This window comes from Nyctereutes procyonoides, unplaced genomic scaffold (genome assembly GCF_905146905.1).
Source record: "Nyctereutes procyonoides isolate TBG_1078 unplaced genomic scaffold, NYPRO_anot_genome, whole genome shotgun sequence".
NCBI lineage: Eukaryota > Metazoa > Chordata > Mammalia > Carnivora > Canidae > Nyctereutes > Nyctereutes procyonoides.
Genome location: NW_026575121.1, coordinates 30877596 through 30883648, shown reverse-complemented (window position 1 = coordinate 30883648; position 6053 = coordinate 30877596). Strand labels below are relative to the sequence as shown.

The window sequence follows — 6053 nt, the reverse complement described above, 5'->3', positions numbered from 1 at the left end:
AATTAACTCTTCTCAAAAACCTCTTATCTTAAATTTTGGGTCTACAGTCAAGTGGTGGTTGAAGATCCTAAAATGTTGCCTTTATTACTTGCTATTTCCATTAAAAAGTGAATCTGCTGGTAATGAGTAAGAGAACTAAAACAATTTTTTAAGTGAAGTAAAATGTTCATTGATATTTTATTTGTATAGTCTCACTTTATTGAATTCTATATAAATGAGTCACCAAAATTTTGCAGCGTTCAGATTGATACACGATTGTCTCAACATAAAAAACAACATTCCAAACCGCAGAGCAATTGTTTGGATATTTTTTTTTTCTAATTGATGTCAAACATTACCAGAGTTTTCCCCTATATTGATCAGAATTTGAAACTGTGAGCAACCTCAGCATAGCTGCCAGGGATATCAGATAAAATATTACCCCAATAAAAGGTGGGGCTCCAAAATGAGTAAAACAAAAGCCATGCCAAAAAAGATAAACACACACCCTCATTTGAAGATTACTGCCAAGTGTCTTTAAAATAATGCCAAGGAAAACTTCTCATCCAGGTTTACTTCATCTCCACCTTCCCTTTTTAATTATTTTTATTTATTTTTATTTTTTAAAAGGTTTTATTTATTTATTCATGAGAGACACGGAGAGAGAGGCAGAGACACAGGCAGAGGGAGAAGCAGGCCCCCCGAGGGGAGCCCAATGTGGGAGTCAATCCTGGACCCAGGATCACAACCTGAGCCCAAGGCAGGCACCCAACCACTGAGCCACCCAGGCATCCCACCACCTTCCCTTTTTTAATTAAAAGTACCCTGGATGTCAGTTGCAACTCAACAGTTTTATCTTGAGCTTCAAAACATATCAGGGAACTGACTGAAATCCAAGTGATGCTTTTATTGTGTCACCTGACCATCACCTGATGGAAAATAGGCAAGGTCTGTGAAGTTGAGGTGTCTGGCCATATATTTGAGATCACAAAAGGTCAGGGTTGGACAAGTTCACTGTGTATCCATGTGCTTCCCCTGTTGGACTGTCGAGTACCTTCTTTTGTGAGAAGAGGACAAGGGCATCTCTGACTGGTTGTCACACCTAGCTAGATTCCCTGATTAATAGACCTATTGTGGAAAGCTGTCCAGCTTGAACTGTGAAATCATCAAACCCTAGAAAAGCCTAAAAAATATCACTTGGCCACACATACTCTGCTTCTTGCCAAAAGGAATTTTAAGTGGCTCTGAATCACACTTCGAGAGCACCAGCCCAGAATGACCACAAAGCATTTCCTTCCTCATTTAGAGTATCAACATGAATTATCTCCCAAAATAATGACTCTTAGTATGGGAGCAGGCTTTGATTATTGTTCTTTTTTATAAGACCAGGGGAAAGACAGACACTTACTGCCTCAGATGCTCAAGAATGACCACAAATAAAACTAGTATGATGTCTCTGGTTCAAATGGAGCACTTTACCCCTGAAATCCAAATATTAATTCAATAATAGGAAGGTCATGGCTTTCAGAAAGAAAAGAAAAAGAAGTATTGCAATTTGGTGCACACATTTCATCGCCATCTCTCCAAAAAGAAAGTATGTCAGGGATTTTTGTTGTTGACAATAACAAGTATCATTAAACCTTTCGGGGAGTTCCTAGTCTTTAACACCTTACTTGCTATCTATTTCCACCTTCAAATGGAGCAAAATTTCAGGTGAAGGAAACCTCATCTTCTAAGTGCTACCCTGTGATTATTTTTAATCGTATTTTACATAGGGATTAGCTGGATATTGAGATGATAATGAAGTTTGAACTTGAACTTATAATTGGCTTCATACAATCCTACTTCAAATTTAGGGATTGTTCTTACTGAGAGGAAAAAGAAAACCAACCAATCATTTTGTCCTAGCACATTTCTTCCAAGTATTTGGTGAGGGAATACCTGATTTTAAAATATATATGTGCAATGTATGTGTGTTTGTGTGTGGTGTGATAGGTTATTAAGAGTCAGCCATTGTTAGACCAGCAAAGTGATAAATACCAATTTTACTTATTTGAATTATCTCTATGAAATCAAAATATATGTATTTTGAGTGTTGGTGTACATTTGGTCTTTATTTGCAATGGTGAATGAGTATAAATTTATTTCTTAGGTCTCTTCTTGGTCCTTAAAATCTGGAGGTTTATATGTTAAATGTTGCTTGGTGCCTTTAGTTCTTCATAGAGTAAAAATTAGTCTGAAAAAGTAACATTGTAAATGTCTTTCACTTCTTTTGAAGTTCCAAAACTTAACAGCCCTCATAAATTCTATAGGTTATTAGAATTAAAATAATGGTAATAATGAAGATGATGGTGATAATGGCAGCACTTTTTTCACTTTCATTTTTAGGTTTTATGTTTGTGATACTCAAATAATGGTTCTAGAAATGCAGCAAGCTGTACTCCCCTCCCCCCGCCAAAAAAGATCTGTCTGAAACAGAAAGGGAAAGTAAATGCCCTAATAAGATACTGTAAACAAATGTACAGTTTGTACAGTTATCACTAGAACGTAAGCCCCGCAAGAGAAGCAGCTTTCACTGCCTTGCTCAGTATGACTTCCCCATCACTGGGAGGGTGTTCAGTCTTATTTTTATGCATGTAAGCAAGCCTTGAGCAAGGGGACGAAAAATTTGTCCTCACCTTGAGACAGAAATCACCACTAACAACTGAAATCAACAGGAGAGTTTAAATTCCAAATATTCTAAATATTCTGACTCATTTACTGGCTAGTCTGGGCTAACCAATCAGAGCTCCCAAGAAAATGCACTGATCATACTGAGTCTCTTCTCTGACCCTATAAGCTATGAGAGCCACGAAAAAATTACTACTATGCCCATTTTATAGATGAGAAAATTGGTTTACTCTAATTTCCATAGATGTAACTGGCAGAGATGAAACAATCTCTATCTCTCTGAACTCAAAGTCTGGGAGGCTTTACCACTATTTTAGCTCTAGAACATTTAAGCCAAGGTAAGGAACAAAATATGAGGTACAGGAATTTAAATACTGATCACCCATGTTACTTTCTCATGACAAGACCAACACTCATGACTAATGGATGGAAGAAAAGACAGAATTAGAGAGTATACAGTTTTTAACACCTTGATTGAAACAGAGTAAGATCCATCACTGCAGTATAACTATTTCTAAATTGTAAATGAAATACATGATGTCAAGTACTCTTCACCTCAATGCTTCTCTAGGCATCTTGTCACAGAGCAGATTCTGATTTGGCTGATTCGAGGTGAGGCCCTAGATTCTGCATTCCTAACAAGCTCCTGGAAGATGCTGATCTCCTGATCCACAGACAACTCTGTAAGTAAGGAAGATTTTTACCTGATACCTGTTTGAAATATGAGAACTGCATCTTTCTGCTTTGTCAAATGAAGCAAGACCTTTTCAGGTTCCACCAGCTGAAAACAGGTATGGTAATAGCCAGTTGTACCAGAAATCATAGCAATCACAACAGGCTTAAAATGAGATTTGGGAGATTAGAATTGGGGTTTAGGTGGAGTAATAATTATGCAGATTCTAAACACCTTCCTTTTGGTTTCCCTATTAAACCTGTTGTATTCCCTGAATTTCTCATCACCCATAAAACTAGAATATAAACACCACAGTAATGTAGTTTAGTACAGCATAATAGTAAATAATGCTAAGAATCATGATTTTTCCAAGATTGTAGTTCCCAGAAGCCGAGAAACAGAGTGTAGGGAGAATAGGGATTGGAAGAAGATGGTCAAAATGTACAAACTTCTAGTTATAAGAGATATAAATATTAGGGATATAATGTATCACATGCTGATTACAGTTAATATTGCTGTATGATATACATCTATCTATCTCATATATGTATGTGTATATATATATATATATAAGTCGTTAAGAAAGAAGATCCTAAAAGCTCTCATTACAAGGAATTTTTCTTTCTTTTTTCTTTTTTGTATCTATATAAGATGATAGACATTAACTATATTTACTGTGGTAATCACTTCATGTTGTATAAAAGTCAAATCATTATGCTCTATACCTTAAACTTATACAATGCTGTATGTCAATTATATCTCAATGAAACTGGGGAAGAAAAATAATCATGAGTTTTCATGGCATTTAGAGTACTATGGAGCATCACCCTATTTTTTTTATCTGATGTGTGATTCCTCACCTGCTCATTTGAAAGATAGCAAAGAAGTTATGGTTACATTAGTATCTTTCTTGCTTTTTACCATGTCATTTATTAAGAGCATACAATGTGTAGATAGCCTACTAAGTATTTAAGTGAATTATTATCCAGTAGACAGCTTCAGGAAGAAACTAAACATCTCTTTCCCAGCTACTGGCTGTCAGAAACTCATTGAAGTGGATGATGAATACAAACTTCATACCTTTTATGAGAAGCATATGGCCACAGAAATTGCTGCTGATGCTCTGGGTGAATAATGGAAAGGTTACGTGGTCAGAATCAGTGGTGGCAATGACAAACAAGGCTTCTCTATGAAGCAGGGTGTCTTGACCCATGGCTGTGCCTGCCTGCTGCTGAATAAGGGGGCATTCCTGCTATCAACCAAGGAGGACTGGAGAGAGAAAGTGCAAATCTGTTTGGGGTTGCTTTCTGGATGCCAATTTCAGTGTTTCTCAACTTCGTCATTATTTTAAAAAGGATATTCCTGAACTCACCGATATTGCTGTACCTCATTGTCTGGGACCCAAAAAAGCTAGCAGAATCCACAAACTCTTCAGTCTCTCTAAAGAAGATGATGTCTGCCAATATGTTGTGAGAAAGCCCCCAACGAAGAAGGTAAGAAACCTAGAACCAAAGCACCCGAGATTCAGCATCTTGTTACTCCACCTGTCCTCCAACACAAATGTTGGTGTATTGCTTTGAAGAAACAGCTCACTAAGAAAAAGAAGGAAGAGGCTACAGAATATGCTACACTTTTGGCCAAGAGAATGAAGGAGGCCAAAGCAAAATGCCAGGAACAGATACTCTTGGCCAACATTCGTGTACTATCATTACACTCATTTCAAAGATGAGACTCCTGAGGTTTATGGAAAAGATGCAATTTTCCCAAGGTTATGTGGCTGATAAGAGGGAGTTGGGGTTTCCTGAGATCTTCCAGAAACCAAAGCCAAAGCTCTTACCCACTATCCAGACAGTCCCTTTTCTGAAAGAAAGGAGTACATTTTGTTTTGCATATTTGCAGAGAGCAAGTTTGAGGATTCTTTCTACAAGTCACTTTCAAATCAAGAAGACATTTTCAGCTTATTGTGGGAAGTCCCGCTACTCATTTTAGACTAGATCACCAATAACCTCAAGTGTGCCTGATTCTGATTCACATCATGGTGAATTTTAACAGTGCACATGTTTGTTCTTCGGGTGGTTCTTTCGTTTGCTCTTGTGAGGAATCCTTTTACACCATGCATCTATCAGCTCCAAGTTTAATTTGTAACTGCAGTTAACCATAAGCAATGTCTTCCCACTGCCAGCCATTCCATTCTGAACCATGTCTCTACCATGGTAAGTGTTTAAGTACATAGGAGTTTGTTTTTGTTTTTGTTTGCTTGTTTTTTCATCATGTAAATCTAGACTTCTCATCTGGATCATCAGTCATATAGTTATAGGCTTTTAGAATGGGCTGGATCGGGAAGCAGGAACCTAGAGAATAAAGACACCTCAGTAGAATGAGCATTCCAGAGAGCCCCAGGCAGTGTCCAGAAGCCCAGAGTGGCATAATGATTCAGCAGTGGATAGCAAATGGGTGTCTCAACAGCAGGAACAAAGTAATGGGGGACTCCAGTGAATGTAAAGGTAGATGTGGTTGATATCAGGGGCAGATGCTACAGGACCACACAGGAAGCATTAGGCACTTGTCCTTCAAAGGAATGCAAAGAACTTTGGTCCTAGAGGACCTATTAATGAATTTCAAGGCAAGGGCTTGTTTTTTCAAAAAATCACAGTTTAAAATTAAGTGTCTGAGGAGGAAATCGTGGTACATAAGCCTTTAAGTCATAGATGTAAATTTCTGAAATTTCTTC

General features: G+C 37.6%; 1 pseudogene; it reads left to right on the top strand.

Moving 5' to 3' along the window:
- Positions 1-3400: 3400 nt before the first annotated feature.
- LOC129516461 (40S ribosomal protein S6-like) lies at positions 3401-5051 on the top strand (annotated as a pseudogene).
- Positions 5052-6053: the final 1002 nt, after the last annotated feature.